The sequence below is a fragment of the Trachurus trachurus genome (assembly GCF_905171665.1).
Source record: "Trachurus trachurus genome assembly, chromosome: 4".
In the NCBI taxonomy this organism is placed as follows: Eukaryota; Metazoa; Chordata; class Actinopteri; order Carangiformes; family Carangidae; genus Trachurus; species Trachurus trachurus.
In genome coordinates, this window is record NC_139898.1 from 28,246,709 (window position 1) to 28,264,754 (window position 18,046).

Sequence of the window (18,046 nt, forward strand, 5' to 3'; positions counted from 1 at the left end):
TCCACCCAGTGAAGCTGCAGTCTCATAGAAACAGATTCAAGGTTTCATACGTCACATAACCTAAGGAAAATCAATCTTGTCAACACTGAGTTAGGTTGTCTTTACACTAGAGGCCTTGAAGCCCAATTCCAATTTGTTGTCTATATCCGATTTTTTCATCCGTCTGTTTACAGTATATGTTCAATTGAAGTGACCCATGTCTGATATCTGCATTTACACCTGCTTTTCTTGTGCGAAACGACTCTCATGCTGTTGGCTACCAAAGCGGAAGAGGAAGTCCAGCTGCAAGTAGCCTAAACAACAAACACTGACAACTCATTGCAGAGTTGTTTTCGAGGCAAATACAGAGACTGCTTGCTGAAAAACTGCCCCCGACAGAAACGTGCATCAGCGATTCTGCATGAATTTACCTCTAAAACAACTCTGTCTGGTAACGTTCTGTTATTATCTCATAGCGTGGTGAATGTGCAGGTCACAACTTGTCCACCAGAGCGTTTTGGAGTTGTTGGATTGTGTATTTGATTAGTTTGATGAGGGAAACCAAGAAATCCCATTAGCCTCCGTAGCGTAGCTCTGAGCAGCTCACGGCTCTGCTCCGCCGTTCTAAAAACAGCTTGCACCGACAAATAAAGGTAATAAACCTACTGCTATGACTATAGGGATTATGGCAATGGGTCAATTTGCCAAAATGTTGAACTATCCCTTTAATTATTGGGTTCTCATTGGGCAGAGGAGAGATTTAAGGTGGACTTTTTGGAGTTCCAGCTGGTGGAGGACTGAGGCAGTAAATAATTGTTGATGCTTTGACACATTAAAGTGAAAACGAGTTATAAAACAAACCGAACCGTGCACACATGTTGCTCTCTCTCTCTCTCTCTCTCCCTCTCTCTCTCCCTCCGTCTCTCCGTCCGTCAGGTGGCTGCAGCATTTGGACCCTCTCTCTTCCTGTGAGAAGAGAAACTTGTGTTTGTCAGGGATGGATGGATGGAGAGATGGAGGGATGGAGGAAGGAGAGGAGGGAGAGTTCTTGGCTTCTTTGTTTCCAGGCCTTGATGTGTGACCAACAGCTCTCCCTCCTTTTCCTCCCTCCATCGTTCATACAGCCCAGCAGCTCCTCTCCTCTTTTTTTACCCCCTCTCTCTTTCTCTCTCTTTTTCTCTTTCTCCCCGTTGCTTCTTCCACTCTTCCCTAACTTAACCTCCATCACTCCCTGCTCTTTCACTTTGTCCCCATTTCCTCTCCTCTCCTCTTCTCTTCTCTTCTCTCTCCTCCTCTTCTCTCTCTTCTTTCCCTCTCTTCCTCTTCACCTCCTCCTCCTCCTCTTCCTCTTCCTCCACCTCTCCTCCTTCTCTCTGCCCACCCATACTGTCTCCACGGGGAGCGGCTTCACACTGAGAATGAATCAAAAGGCAAAAGGAGAGAAATATCCTTTCAACACGCACACACACGCACACACACGCACACGCACACACACACACACACACACACACACACACACACACACACACACACACACACACACACACACACACGCACACACACGGACCAGAAGACTGTGTGGGAATGAACCAAGGGGCCTCGCTCAAATCCCTGTCTCTAGGCAACCAGCAAGGATATGCTGGGGGAACAGCATTAAAGTTGGAGAAAGAAACACACACCGCACACATATGGACACACTACAGATAGATACACACACACACACACGCTACACACACACACACACTTTCAGTCTCAGTTTCTGTGTGTTTGTGGAACCAATCAGAGACGCTGAGCGGTGAGCGACGGAGAGAAGGTGAGTGATGATGCGTGTTGTGATAGCGAGCGCAGAGAAATGATTAAGTGTCACGCTGAGTGTTGTGTTGTGTGTTGACCTTCAGAGTGTTGGACTCTAAACCAACACGATGCAGAGGTGAGCGAGCGCACAAGAATGTGTGTGCGTGTCTGTGTGTGTGTGTCAGAGAAGTTGTGTGTGTGTGTCAGAGAAGTTGTGTGTGTGTGTGTGTAAGAGCGTTAAAACTGAGTCGCAACAACAAACAGTCGCTTAATTGTGCTTATTTTGGATGTGTGTGTGTTTATGTGCATGCAAACCCGAATGCGTGCGCGTGTTTGAGTGTGTTTGTGCGTCCAAGTGTGTGTGTGTGTGTGTGTGTGTGTGTCTGCCACCTCTGCAGCTGGCCCTCCATCAGCAGATTAATAAGCTTTGTTGCCACGCCGACCGGAACCTAGTGACAACCATCCAGACCCCAAGGCATTATGGGTAACGGACTGACTGGCCGCAAGCTGGCCCTGTTTTTACAGCTCTGTTTTGTCCCATGCAGTGTGTGTGTGTGTGTGTGTGTGTGTGTGTGTGTGTGTGTGTGTGTGTGTGTGTGTGTGTGTGTGTGTGTGTGTGTGTGTGTGTGTGTGTGTGTTGTGTGTGTGTGATGGTTAATTGCTCCTCTCTTGCCACTCTTCTCAATGACATCACTGCGGTCACAGATGTTTTTTTCCCACTTCTAGGACCCCTGGACACACACACACACACACACACACACACACACACACACACACACACACACACACACACACACACACACACACACACACACACACACACACACACTCAGGAAACACTTCCAGCCCTTTGACTCGTTCTCTCTCTCGTCTCTCCTTCTCCTCTTTGTGTCTCTTTCTTCTTTCTTTCAGTCTTTCCTTTTCCTCCTTTCCTCTTCCTCCTCTTTCTTTCTTTCTTTCTTTCTTTCTTTCTTTCTTTCTTTCTTTCTTTCTTTCTTTTGTCATTGTTCCACAACATTATGAAAAATAGTAATCCAAGTCTGAAACAAAGAACATTTATTGTTGTAGCTCAGGAAAACATCATCTGTGAGTGAGTGAGTGAGTGTTTGTGCTTTTACTCTCCGCTGTGTTTCGTATCTTAAAGTTGCACATTGGTCTTTATTAACTCCTAACAATGTTTGTTATTCAATATATGCTTAAATGTTAAACTATGTACCTAAAGCTCAGGAAACTAAACTGTAGATGTAAATTTAAGACAGAAAAATAATCAGTCGTCTTGAAACTGATCTTTTATCATGAAGACGACACCTGAACTCTCCTCCCAAACCATCACCGTTGACTTTTCCTCTTTAAAATGTCACTTCTTCTTTATATTTCTCCATCTCTCTCTCCCTCTCTTTCTCTCTGTGGTCGTACGGTCTTGACCTTGAGCAAAGTCTTGACCTTGTTGTCTGGAGCTTTGACACTTCGACCCCTTGTTCACTCTCACACTTTCTTTCATAACGTCGGCGTTCTGGGGCTTTTTCACATTTTCATTGTCCAGTTTTGTCTTGTTTTTTAGTTTTACTTACTTAATGAGAGTTAGTTTTCTGAAATGTAACAGATGCAAAACAAAAGAAAGAACATTTTGGTCTGATTTGAACCCAAACTACAGTCGGTGTGATGCTCGTTTTACGTCAGACTACAGCATTAAGGTCACATAGAGAGTTTTATAGTCTTTGTCCTCGACTCACCTCCCCCTGTTTTTCCCCTCTGTCTCTCGCTGTCACGTCACTTTTCACCACTTTCACCATCACTGTTTGTCTTCCTAACCGCTCTCTCTCCCTGTGTCTTTCCCTCTGTCGCACTTTCTTGTCTTTGTCACCAACTCTTACTACTCCGTATCATGCCTTTCCTCACTCTGCTCCACTCGAGGGCCATGAAGTTGCAGTGCCCCCTGGTGGCAGAGCAGCGTCACAACACAGCACTGATTGACTCAGACCCTGCAGAGGAGGAATATTCCTTTTCTTTTCTTTTCTTTTCTTTTTTTTTTTTTAGTAGAGAGGCAGTTTATTGACATTTTTGTTGGGACCGGTGAGCAGATTTAACAGAAGCAGGTGTTTTTTTTCCAGCTGACAGGGAGGGAAGGTTTAGGAAGACAGATGCAGAGTTTCTTTAAAGATGGGAAATGTATAATCACAATGCACATGTCCATGTTCACACAGGAACACAAAATGAGCACGAAGCATGTTAACGTACAGTAGACACGACAAGCGATCTATAACCACACATAGATTTTGAGGAACGCACTCTCACATATAAAAGTTTAGAGTTTGACTTTTAAAAGTTGAAGACATGGCGCTGAGCTTTGTAATTCAGTCTCTAATAACCGCAACTCCATCATCCATCCTGATCAGCCACAGAAAATGTCCCAGTCGTATGATGAAATCGCTTGGAAAGTAATCTTTTTTTTTACATAGATGAATTTAAAGGGAACAGGATAATATGATGGTGAGAGGTGTGTGTTTTTTTTTTCTTTTAACACAGCTGTTGAGGAAAAACATGACTGAAGTATAAAGTCTGAGGAAGCTTTAATTGCATGTAAGGAAAGGAAATTGTGAAGGAAAAAAAAAGTGGGATAACAGCATGAGGCTGTGTAGAAGAAGCCTCTCTGACTTGAGTAATATAAGGAATTTTATGCTGACTGAGATCATAAAAAAATTTCACATTTTTTAAAAGACGACTCCTCGTGGCTTTCATCTCCGGTCTGCTTGTGAAACCACATTAAAGCGACTCGCACCAACAGAAAATACCAACTTCTGTCTTGTCATGAGGAGAATTTCTGTCAGATCATTCACCCCCCCTCCCCTCCTCCTCTCCACCACCACCCACTCACCCACTTTTTAATTTCTGATGCTACTCTGAAGCGTCTGTGAAGTTGAATCGGTCCCGTCGTCCTCCTCAGGCGTTAACAGAGACATGTGAAACCACTTGCTGAGCGCTTTTTGGCTCAGGTGTGATTTCCACAAACACGGGGGAAGATGATTGACATTGGCTACCAGACAAGAGAACATTTCTCAGTCAGCACATTTGTATTATTATGAGTGTAGACTAGAACAGAATAGAAAACACAGAACAGAATAGAATAGAATAGAATAGAATAGAATAGAATAGAATAGAAGAAGGGGAGCAGAATCAAAGTAAAAGTTGAAAATCACTTGACATTTGGTCTGTGTTAAATTATCCATGACTGAATGCCGCAGACTGTGGGCCTCAGTGAAAGCTACTTTGTCTGACTGAGCTCTGTCTGTCTTAATGAAGCTAAAAGAGTCTTAAACAGCTTAACACAGTCTTCAGGTTTCTACCTGTGTAAGGCAATACAGTGAGTGTAATGATGCACAGAGCAACGCTGTGTGTGTGTGTGTGTGTGTGTATGTGTGTGCACGCGCAGCAGAGACAAGGTGTGTATGTATTGTACTGTATGCATGTGTGTGTGTGATAGAGCACCAGAAAGCAGAGACGACATCAGAGTCCATATTAAAGGATAATTACAACTAAACAACAGGAGACTGTTCCCATGAAGGATCCTGGGGGGATTATCACTGCTTATTGCTCCTTTACATTGTAGGGGCTTTAATGCTGGAGTGTGTGTGTGCACATCTGTGTGTGTGTGTATCTACAGTGCCAATACACTGTTGCACATTTACTTGCAATGTAATCAAAAATTGCAATATGGCAATGAGAAAATGAAATATTAGTACTTGAGCACTGTATAACTATAGTTATAAACACTCATAAATGATAATAATGCTTTATAACAATAATCATTAGACACTATAAAGCATTTTATCATGATTTATAAGGTCAGGTATGATAATACGTTATAATTGTTAGTAACTTGCTGACAATGCATTATAAATATAGTTATTATGTGTTATAATTGGCTTATAAAGGTGTATAACTATCATTATAAACACTCATAAATTATCATAATGCTTTATAACAATAAGCATAACACATTATAGAGCTTTATAACTCTATTATAATACTTGACCTTATAAGTCATCATAAAATGCTCTATGATGTGTTACTGTAAGTCTTATGATCGTTTATGAGTGTTTATAATGATAGTTATACATGTTTATAAGCCAATTATAACACATTATAACTACATTTATAATGCATTGTCAGCGAGTTACTAACATTTATAACTCATTATAATACCTGACCTTATAAGTCATGATAAAATGCTTTATAGTGTGTTATGATTATTGTTATAGAGCATTATGATAATTTATGAGTGTTTATAATTATAGTTATACAGTGCTATAACTGCATTATAAGTACAGTTATAATATGTTATAGAGATAGTCGTCAAATACATTTTGTAGTCTCAGGAGCTGCGTTTTTTTTTCTTACAGGTGTAAAATATGTCACAATATTGTCGGCACCATCAGTGTTGTGTTGGCCAACACATTGTATTCTTAAAGCGTAAAGGGACGCAGTGAAAATCGCACCATCAGTTGTTTATTTATAAGTGAAAATGTAAAAAATGAGCATTCACACTTAAAGGGATAGTTCACCCAAAATTCTAATTTCACTCATTATCTACTCACCCTCATGTATAAGGGTTGGGAGAAGTTTCAGAGTCCTCCGTGCAGCACTGCATGTCCATATGACGGTTGCGAACGGAGCTCACTTTTCTTCGTCCAAAAAGACACACCAAAAAACATCCAAATACCTCCAGACTGCTCGTCTGTAATGGCCCTCTTGTATTGAAGCCCCGACATGAGAAAATGTTCCGAAAAAAATTAAATAAGTCTATGTTTTAAGCTTGTTTGTAGCAGAAGCTCCCAGTGTTGCTCTGCCGGAATCTCGCGCGATTTGCGGTGCCGTGAACTGGGTTCTTTCTCTTTTTCTTTTTTTTTGTGTGTAAAGCACTTTGGGTTACATGTCTATGTAGGAAAAGTGCTCTATAAATAAAGTTTGATTTGATTTGTCAATGCAAATCGCGCGATTTGGACGGACCAGGAAGAGCAGTGTTGGGAGCTTCCGCTACAAACAAGCTTAAAATATAGACTTATTTAATTTTTTTCAGAACAGTTTCTCATGTTGGGGCTTCAATACAAGAGGGACATTACAGACGAGCAGCATGGAGGTATTTGGATGTTTTTTGGTGTGTCTTTTTGGACGAAGAAAAGTGAGCTCCGTTCGCAACCGTCATATGGACATGCAGTGCTGCACGGAGCCCCGCTGTAACTCAGAGAAGCCACGGAGGACTCTGAAACTTCTCCCAGCCCTTAGTCGACATGAGGGTGAGTAGATAACGAGTGAAATTTGAATTTTGGGTGAACTACAGTATCCCTTTAAATCATAACCGCCCATATAATCGCATTCATCCCACTCCACATGCCCTCTTCCTTACGCTACAAAATATATACATTAAAGCAGATCAGGAGCTTCTGTCTGCAGCGACACAGTTATAAAAGTAAGAACATGTCTCTCCAACAGGCGATGTAACCTTAAAGATGATCTTTCCCTGACCTTAACCATCAGATCAAAACACCCACAGTAACATATGTCAGCTCGTGTTTTCTCTCTTTGTGGTGTGGAATGTGTTGTTTTGATATAAAGACCATATCTCCCCTCTCCCCCCTTGACTTTATATAATAACATCAATTTGTCACTATGGTTTATATCAGAGTATACAGTCATAATAAATGTCAGGAGCTGAGCTGCTGCAGCGTAAACATTGAAGAAACCGAAGAGACAGAGACACTGTGGATGCAAGAAAATGTGTTTCCAAAGATACTGTCACAGTTTTTTCTTCATGTAACGTCATGTGTGATACATGTCTCGATAAGTTCACAGCCATCACGGAAAACTCAGCGTTACTACAACTACTGCTGCTGCTGCTCTCACCTTTGTGGACGTAGCCGTTTGCCAGTTCAGTTTAATTTTGCACTGGATGGTGGCTTAAATTATTTTTGGAATAATGTATTGTTAGGCTTTAACTTTGGTTCACATAAAACAATTTAATATCTTACAGCTTATGGACCTAAAAACGAAACACTCACACAAGACCCAGTGATGAGTGTTGAAGTCTTAATGACCAGACGACCTTCATCGAGTCTAAGCATGTTTTCATGTGGCGTCTTATTCAGATCTAAAAATGAATCATTGTTACGCTTTCAATTAGCAACTTAAAGGGATAGTTCAACATTTTGCCAAATTGGCCCATTGCCATAATCCCTTTGCACTCTCAGGAGTACGTTTGTTACCTTTAATTGTCGGTGCAAGCTATTTTTAGAACAGCGGAGCAGAGCTGCGAGCTGCTCAGAGCTACGCTACGGAGGCTAATGGGATTTCTTGGTTTCTCTCATCAAACTCATCAAATACAGGTATCGAACCTACTGCTATGACTATAGGGATTATGGCAATGGGCCAATTTGCCAAAATGTTGAACAATCTAAGGGGTAAAAATCCAAATTTTCCACTTAGCTAAACTCAGTTCTGAAGAAACCGTAGAAACTTTCTCTTATTTTGAAATTTTTCTCGTAATCACTTTTAAGCTGCAAAAATCCACGTCCACTTCCTCCTCCCAAATGTTTCCATCCTGCTCCATTGTGTTTCTTTGTGTGAATTTAGTCTCATTTCATGCGTAAGATTTACAGTAATAAAGTAACAAACACGTGTTTTCTCTGGATGCTTCCAAAACCTCGACAGTGAATGTTTGTCAAACAACAGTTTAGTCGCCGACCGCCTGCGTCACCAGCGCGGCGATAAGAAACGCTCCTTGATGTTGGTCGATGTCACAGCTCTGAGCCCCGAGCCCTCCCTGTGAGACAAAGCCCGAGTCCCAGTAGAAAATTAGCGCATTTAGCTGTCATCGCTCAGCTCGCTTTACAATCCCAACCAGCATTCACACAGAGGGGCCTGGCCTCTTTTCTCTCCCTCCCTCCCTCCCCCCATCCCTCCCTCCACCCCAAAACCCTCGCTCACTTGCTCGCTTTCTTTTCTTTGAGTAGGAAAGGCGATCCCCTGTATAGCTCAGAGATCAAGACAGGAAGGTGTAAACTGCAGATAAATGTGATCAAGTGTCTCCGCTATCACAAGCCCTCACAGCGGAGTGGCTGGCTGGCTGGCTGGGTTCACCTCCTCCACCTCCTCCTCCTCCTCCACCTCCTCCCTCCACACCAGCGTGGATTAGCTGCCCCCTCTTTGTGCCTCTCTGGACGCAGACAGGTAGATGAGGAGGAGCTGCAGACCTTTTCAGACCTGCTGCTCTCACTAGTGAAACAACCACACTGAGACCTGTCAGGGTCAGAGGTCATTTTGGGAGGCCTGATGGACAAAGTAGGCAACAAATGTGGAACAACTTAGTCAGACAAGAGCAGATTTTATAGGTAGATTGTATTCGTTAACAAAGGAAACTGAAGGCTATACACTATACGTATAGGAGGAGACTTCAGCAGCATCGGTTCATGATTAGAAAATTATGAAAAGAACTAGTTCGAGGTTCAGTGTCATTTCATTTCATTTATTCACATATCAGTTTACTGTAAAAACAAAAAGTGTAAGCAACATTAAGGGTAACACTTTATAATAAGTACACACTATTAAAGGGATAGTTCACCCAAAATTGAAATTTCATTATCTACTCACCCTCATGTCGAGTGAGTTCCTTCTATGAGTTACGGGGGGGGGGGTCCGCACAGCAGTATTTGTCCATATAATGGTTGTCAATGGATACCAACTTTCTTCATCCAAAAAGACACACCAAAAAACATCCAAATACCTCCATACTGCTTGTGTGTAATGTCCCTCTTGTATTGAAGCCCCGACATGAGAAATTTGAATTTTGGGTGAACTATCCCTTTAAGGGTAACACTTTATAATAAGTACACACTATTAAGCATTAGTTAAGCATTAAATACTGAATTCATCATTAGTAAACACAGTTAAAAATGTTTTACTCATCACTGATGCACTAACTGTATTTATAAACTACATACTAATGAGTATTCATGCGTTATAAATGAAGAATGAAGTATTTATTAATGCTTAACTAATGCTTAATACTGTGTACTTATTATAAGGTGTTACCAACAATATAAGTTTTGTAGTTGTACTATATAAAGTGGGACACAAAGCTAAAGAGCTTTTTGGGAGGGGCCCAGGCATAAAGAATAAGAAGCTTATAGAGAAGAAAATGAATCAGTTCATGTTCATTTATATGTTTGTTTGTTCTTTTAATAAAAAGGCTAATACAAGCTAATTGTATCTGCCATCAAAGGCTCCAAATCACAGACATGAGTCACATTTAAAACTAAAAAAATAAGCTACAAAATACATACCTGTAATGATTTATTCATGTGTTCAGTTATCGGCTAATTAAGCCGTAAAAACATTATTTTTTGCTCTGTTTTGGTTTCCATCTGCTTCTTTAGCTGCTAAATGCTCCCACCCTCTCGTCCCTATAATGAATGAAGAAACAGTGCTCCCAAATTGTACTAAATTAAAGCTATAACTGAACATTGTGAATGCAGTGAGGACTAAAATCTGAATGAGGCAAACCAGTTCATTAATAACTCCTATAAGGCCCACAAGCAGCAGACATGCAGAACAACATGAGATGAGTCTTGACTTAGAAGATCGAAGCTCCTCTTCTATCTCTGTCCTCCAGGTGCAGCTTGTGTCAAGTCACTAGTGGCGTTTCCATCCACCTATTCTTATCCGCATTTTCAAAATGTGTGAAAAAAAACTTGGATGGAAATGCCAGAAATAAGAAAAAAGGGAGAAAATTCGCAAAAAAAAGTTTTACAGTGTATCGATAACAGGAAAATGCGACTTTCTGCTATGGAAAACAGGTTTTGCGAATAAACGATGACTGACGACGTTCATAACGCAGTATACAGTATGGGCCGGATTTACTAAAGGTTTGCGTGTATTAAAACGTGTGCAAACGTGATTGCACGCGCAAACACACGTGGAACCTGATCTACTAACCGGACGCACCGAGGATTGCGTCTCTCAAATGGGCAAAATAGCATGTGCGATCCATTTAGCGTGTTTGCCTTGATGAATATGTAAATATGGGCGTTTCTGCCAGAACGTGCAAAATACTGGGAGGAGTAGATGCAAATAGATTTATTTAGCGCACGCAATGTGATTTACCAAACCAGGAAGAGATTGCGGTGGCTGTTTTTGCGTCTTTATTTACCACGTCTGAAAACCATGTACTAACTGATACAACTTTGCCAAAACTTATGCGTTTATTGGTTTGATACCTGTCAGAGCCCCATGATCTTACATCTCTGCATTTCCTCACGTCTGGGTCATTGTCTAACAGTTTTTCAGCCGTGTTAAAAGTAATTTACGCGCCGTTACGCACGGGGCACGTCTGTCCTGCAGTGCGCTCCTTTCCTCTCCTCTCCTCTCCAGCACCTGGCTGCTCAGCTCGGTCCCGGACTGAGAGACGTCACCGCTGCCTTCACCCGTCTTTGATGCCTCTGGTCAGTGGTCAGAGCGCGTTTAGATCCGTGTGTCCCACCTGAGCTCTCTATTTATCCACTGGATCATGGGCGGCACACACACACACACATATTCTAGGTGTGTGATTGTCGCTGCAGCTGCTGCCTGTTGGTCACTATATGACGAGTTGGGCCCTGTAGCGATTTGTGTTTATTAATCTAAACAGAGCGCGAGAGAGATGAACACACGTACTGTATTTGTATGCATCGGATCAAATGTCATTCTGTCCCTTCGTCCGTCCAGCTCTCTGTCCACTCTCTCCATGGCGGAAACGATTACCACGCGCAAAACCCTCATTTACATATTGCGGTTTGCACGTGTTTTCATTTAGCGGGTTACTCTTAGTAGATCACCTGTTTTGCGTGCACTAACCAAACACGCAATATTTTAGGGGGCGCAAACAATATAGCGCCCGCTATCTGGGATCTTAGTAAATCCGGCCCTCTGTGTACAAGTTTCCCAGAATGCAGCGGCATATACAGTACAGCTGTAAAACAGGCGAAAAGCTGTTTAGATTCACACTGTGCGGTTAGTTTATCCAAATGACGGCTGTTTAGAAGTTTGCTACAATGTTTTTTTCCAAGAAGTGAAGCATTTTGCTCTTTTTTTTGTGCATTTTCGCAAAATTCGCAAAAAAAATTTGATGCATTTGGATGGAAACCTGCCTACTGATGAACACTGTTTGATTAAACACATTTAAGTCTGTTATACAGTCTATGAGGAGTCACAACATCAGTGATGAGAGGAGCAAAAACACGACCTGGAATGAAATAAGAAACAAAAACTCACAACTTTCTGCCACTGCACTGATTTGACTGTCACTGTTACATATCTGCAGGGAAACATGCAATTTGGCCTTTGCACAAATTTCCAAAAGTTGTTGGTAGAGTATGAACACACACTGTAAACTTTATCTTATGCAACAAGTGAGTGGTTTTGGTTATATCATGTTCATATCTGCATCGCCGTGACATTACATAGACGACAAGGTGAAGGTCTGAGGCGACAGTTCACGTGTTTTCTATACATTTACTTTTCTCCACAGCTGTGAATGTACTGTATGTTCGAGTCGAAGCTGTATTTCTACAGACACCTCTTTTCTTCCACTTTCCCTCTTTTTTTCCTCCACTTCTCTCTCTCTCGCTCTCTCCTTCTCGACAGTTCACATGTCTGATAAACCATTTATCCCTCCAAGGACGTTTTCTCCCATCTGAGCGTCCATCCAGTGAAATAACACACTCATCACATAATGGAGTCTGTTCCTATCGTCTCGGCACAGAGAGACCCAGAACCCACATCTGCTCCCGAATACCCCAGACAATAAACAATTCACTGCTCATGTTCAAATCTCATTTTTCGGACAAAGTCTTCGACAATAAAAAGAAATAAATTACGCCCCCGCCGCTGAAGAGGGGCCGCCTTAGCCGTTCTGGAGACATAGGGAAAAGTTTTTTCTCTGAGTTTTTTCGCGGCGAGCAGATTCCTCTGAGCTAGCCATTATCTCAGGGAGGAAGTTAATTAAAGTGGCCCAGTCTGAATCAATGGGGGAATTTGCAGCCGCAGCGATGGACAGACCAATGGACTTGACGGAAAGAGCGGAGTGACGGCCATGACACCACTTCAGAAGAGAAGATTAGCCCAGAGACAAAACTCTCGACTCTGATCAGCCCTGCAGTGCCGCTCTCCTCCTGGATTACTCCTCTCTCCCACCCCTCCTTCCCTCCCCCCAGCTCCTCCTGTCTTTTTTTTTTATCTCTCCCTTTCTATCCATCCATCCAATGCCTCCCCCATCCTCCATCCCCAAAAGAACTTGAGGGGGCTTGTCTTCAAAGCCCGTCCCCTCCTTCCATCCCTGTAATTCCTCACATCATTACCAAGTTTCCAAAACTTAATTTTAGCAATTACACATGCAATTAATTAATAAATGTGCTGTCATTACAGCCCCTTGTGTGATCTGAGCCCCATGAATGGGAGGTTGAAATAAAGTGGTCAAATGAACTGGGAGGGCTTCAGAGAGAGAGAGAGAGAGAGACAGAGGGAGGGAGGGAGGGAAGGAGGGAGGGATAGAGGGAATGAGATTGTTATTAAGGGATTGCAGAGTTAATCGTTTGAGGGGCTGCCGCTCTATCAGAGGCAGAAGTCTGCAGGGAGAGCGAGCGAGAGACAGACTGAGAAAGAGATAGGAGAGAGAACGAGAGAGAGGGAGAGGGAGAGATGTACAAAAAGGCAAAAAGCAGGAAGGCGGGATGATGATGATGGTGAAGACGGATGGAGAGGGAAGAAAAGAAATAGACCAGAAGAAGCAGGAACAAAAGGAAAAAACAGAAGACGGAAAGTCAGAAACAAAGGACAAGAAGAGGAGAGAAGGAGGGAGGGAGGGAGGGGGGGTTCAGTTCAGTCGGCCGGATTATTAATGAGATCAGTGAGTTCTCAGGTCACTACAGCAGCATGAGCAGCGACACAAAGACAAACACACACAACACACACACACGCTGCAAACAAGCCGATGATGACGGCAAATCAGAGACAATAGAGAAAAAGTGAAATCATATCGAGACCGATGTCGTGACAGGAGAAGGAACAAAAAACTGAACTGAAGTGAGACAAAGTGCTGAGGAAACTCCTGAAACTACTGAGGAAGTTGAGGAACTGAAACTAAATTTGAACATTTACAGTATTTTTTTTTTTTGTGACGGAGCAGTTTTTTATTGTTTCTGAGCGTGATGACTCATCTATCACTTCAGTGTGTTGACGGGAAATCACACCTGATATGAGGAACAGGGTTGAGTTACAGATTACAGTGTGTGTGTGTGTGTGTGTGTGTGTTTGTGTGTGTGTGTGTGTGTGTGTGTGTTTATTTTGGTTGGATATCAGATGTAACAGACTTGGTCCATGAAGCCAATATTCACCCTGCATCAAGCTTCGATGTAGGACGTTACAGTACAATCACATGTCAGGGCTCACGGAGACCTTTGACCTTCATATCCAACATGTTAAGTAAAGTTAAAGGGATAGTTCAACATTTTGGCAAATTGGCCCATTGCCATAATCCCTATAGTCATAGCAGTAGGTTCATTACCTTTAATTGTCGGTGCAAGCTATTTTTAGAACGGCGGAGCAGAGCCGAGAGCTGCTCAGAGCTACGCTATGGAGGCTCATGTTGAACTATCCCTTTAAAGATGCATCCAAAATGACTATATTATTGTGTCTGATTTACACTTTTAAAGGAGCAGTATGTAGCCTAAGACTGTGGCCGAAACTGTTGCTGCAGTCAAATTCAAAGCACATCAGCGCGTTGTTTCCCCTCCCCTCGCCCCCCAGACTTGAGGATGCCAGATAGCGATCCGCTAACCTCCGCTCCGCTCACCCACACGGTCATCCTCAAAGTAACGATGATCATGCCTCTGTATGACATGTTGGACTGCATTAGTCAGAGCGAAGGAGCAGCAGTACATCTCCATGTGTTATCATAGTAAATATATCTCCTTTGTGTTCGCGTTTCTATAGCTTTTTACTCCGACTCACATGAGCAGAGTTCACGTCAACTACAGGAGCCTTAGTGCATGTTCTTCACGCCGGAGATGAGCTGATGAGATATGAGACTTGTTACCGCAGAATAAACAACATGACCGACCACTTTCTGACCGTCGGATCATAACACATGACGACCGGAGACTGAGACCTGACCGACTCGTCTCATGAACCGCTCCACACGTACACCATCACTTCATTTACCATCGGCTCCATTTCACCACATTTCCTCCCTCTTTTCCAACTTTCACTTTGTAATCTCAAGCAAACTAGATACAATCACTCAAACGGCAGAGTGACAGGCTGCTTATTTCTCTCATGTGATATCAAGGAAATATGACCATAATAACAGATATTGTACTTGTAAATGTACTTTATTTATACAGCCCTTTACAACAATCCTTTCGGTGTACCAAAGTGCTTTACACCAGGTAATAAATAGAAAGAAGATATATGAAAACAATCGTTCTTTCTTTTTTATCGCAATCTCAATTGGAGATGGCTTTATCTCCCAGCCATACTGTAGCTGCAGCTCAGTGGAAGCTTAACTGGCAACCCGGAGGCCGAAATGCCACTGACGCTGTGATTGAGAGCGAGCGCTGGGTGGCACAACAGGCCAAAACACAAAATCAAACATAAACATGATTTGCAGGCTGCAAATAAAATTTTTAAATGCAAATATTCTGGCTGTATTACTATTGTTGTCAGTGAGATCAGTATTTCAAATTAAGTCGATTCCTTAGTCTTAGTCTAATCATAAAACATTTCACTATAGTTTCACATCTCCTCTCTGGAGCTCTGGTAACAACAGGTAGGTGTCAGCCAATCAGAAGAGAGGAGGCTCTGTGGCTCTCCTCTGATTGGCTGACTGTTTTCTGTGCGATGGGATAAAAAGAATAAAGAAAAACAGAAACCAAATCCTGCAAATATTTGACCGTGTGTCCATGTGGGCGGGGCTTGGGATTTATGATGTTGTGACATCACAAAGTGACAGGAAGTCTGCATACAGGCTGTGTGCATTTCTCTGTGGCTTATAGCACCATAATATCATAAGCAAAGCGGACCTGTTTTATATGCAAGAATATGAAATCTCACTTTACTAATCACTTAGACTTTAGACTTAGAAGACTTTATTGTCATTGTACAATCGTACAACGAAAAGCTCTTGAAAGTTGGTGATCCAATGACCGAACCATCATCCATCATTACACCATCATCATCTGAACATCAGGCAGTTTCACTCTGTCTATAAAGTGCTGCTGAGATGTAATCATACAGTACGAGCCCTCAGGATATCGATCGTTTTAAATATAAAAGACATACATTGTAAAGACTACATCTGTTGGCCACGACATGCGAGCAGTAAACGCTCACACCAGAGAGAAAAAAAAAGAGAGGAAGAAGAAGAGAGAGGTGCAGTATAAAGTGTCCGGAGGCTTATTGAAACCTCTCGTGTTGAATGAGGAAAAGAGGAAAAACAAGATTACGAACAGAAGAGAAACCAAATGACTCTCTGTGTCGCCTCTCGGCTTCTCTAATCTGCTCTGAGTGCAGGCTGCTCGCTCGGGATGAATTAAAGATGAGGGTTAAAACAACACAGCTTCCCGGGTTAAGAGGAGAGGAGAGGAGAGGAGAGGAGAGGAGAGGAGAGGAGAGGAGAGGAGAGGAGGGTGATCTATAAAGTTGGTTATTTTTTTTCCTCAGTATGTCTCTTTTTAAAGTTTTCCTTAAAGAAAATCAATCATAAATGAGGCCCTGAACTGTCATGAATCTACTCTGTGTGTGTTTACCAGCTGAGGATATTTATTTTAACGCACTATAATACAGTATGTCTTCTTTGTTTTACTCTGACAAAGTGTGTTTACCTCTGTCAAAACTGCCAGTATGTATGGGTATGGTCCGCACTCTGCCAATTCCATCCCAACACGCCCGCCTGTCAAAACAACAACTCTCCCTCTTTTTTTTAAAGAGAAAAAGGGTAATTCCATGAATTAAAATGCTTAAATGACAGTCAATCAGGCTTGTAATTCCGTATGGTATAATTAGAGGCTGGGAAAACTAATTACAGCGGAGAAACCTAACTCTCCTCTTGCTCCCGCTCCTCTCGCTACTACAGCAACCCTCATCACCGAGATCAGGTGACAGCTATCAAACTCGTTAGGCCCGACATGCACTGCCACACACACACACACACACACACACAGACACACACACACATGCAGACAGACACACACACGCAGACACAACACGCACTGTGTGGTTGAGCGAGCAGCTAGGCCAAAAAGAGATGGAGATGGAGATGAGGAGGAGGAAGATGAAGGGATAAAAAAAATAGCAGTAGGTAATCAAGAAAGAGTGGTGGCGACAACAACAGGTTGTGTTCTTAATCAGCTGCACAGAGAAGGAGGGAGACACGAGGATAAACAAGTGAAACAGAGAAGAAGAAGAAAAAGAAGAGAGGATGGAGACACATAAAGAGGAAAGGAGGGAGGGAGGGAGACAGTCAGAGCATATAGACTGAAATGTAAACTACTTTAAATGCATCAAGTTGCTCTCAGCTTGATTACTGCTCTGAAAAGCTGTTTGCAATAAAAAAAAAAATTTAAAAAATGTTTCTGATTATGTGCCCATCATGTACAATTTTATCCATGTGAATGACACAGCCTGTTAATAATTAGTTATGCCTATAATTAACTGCTTAAACTGCAGAGGAACTTCGTCTCACCTGAACTCCTGTAGCACTTTCACTCTGAATCACACGACGACCAAACCGTGTGAAACTGGACCGTGAGGCGTCAGAAACACATCTGTACTGGTTCTGCTGCAGGATCCATCTGATAGGAACACGACTCATCATAGTCTAAAGTAAATATTTGATTGTTTATTTGAGCTTTTTCCTGAATTATTTCACCCATGTATCCAACAACTGTTTGCTGAGAGAAGGTGACGTTTATAACCAGCAAGCTCTTGTTGAAGAGAAAGGTTAAGACAATGTCATTTTAAATTTGTTAAAGCAGAAGTAAGCGATCCGGTCGTTTTGGCTAACTTCGTTAGTTAGCAGCCCCCGCCCTCGTCATGGATCTATTGGTCCTCGTCCCTACGTCACCACATACACGCGCATCCCTTGGCTGCACACACAGCCCTTCATGCCGTTCTCTCTCCTCATTGGATAAAGCTTGTAGGATACAAGGAAGTATACAGGACGTTTTCTCCTCGGCTTACAGCAGAG

At 42.4% G+C, this 18,046-nt stretch overlaps 1 protein-coding gene across 1 annotated transcript in view; it reads right to left on the reverse strand.

The window, feature by feature from the left end:
• The window catches only part of LOC310985214 (transmembrane protein 69-like), a 397,249-nt gene extending 388,229 nt beyond the window's left edge, over window positions 1-9,020 (reverse strand). The window contains exon 1 of the mRNA XM_083970741.1: window positions 9,008-9,020. The gene's annotated coding sequence lies outside the window, so the exon portion shown is untranslated. The remainder of the gene's footprint in view (window positions 1-9,007) is intronic.
• Between the last annotated feature and the right edge of the window lie 9,026 nt (window positions 9,021-18,046).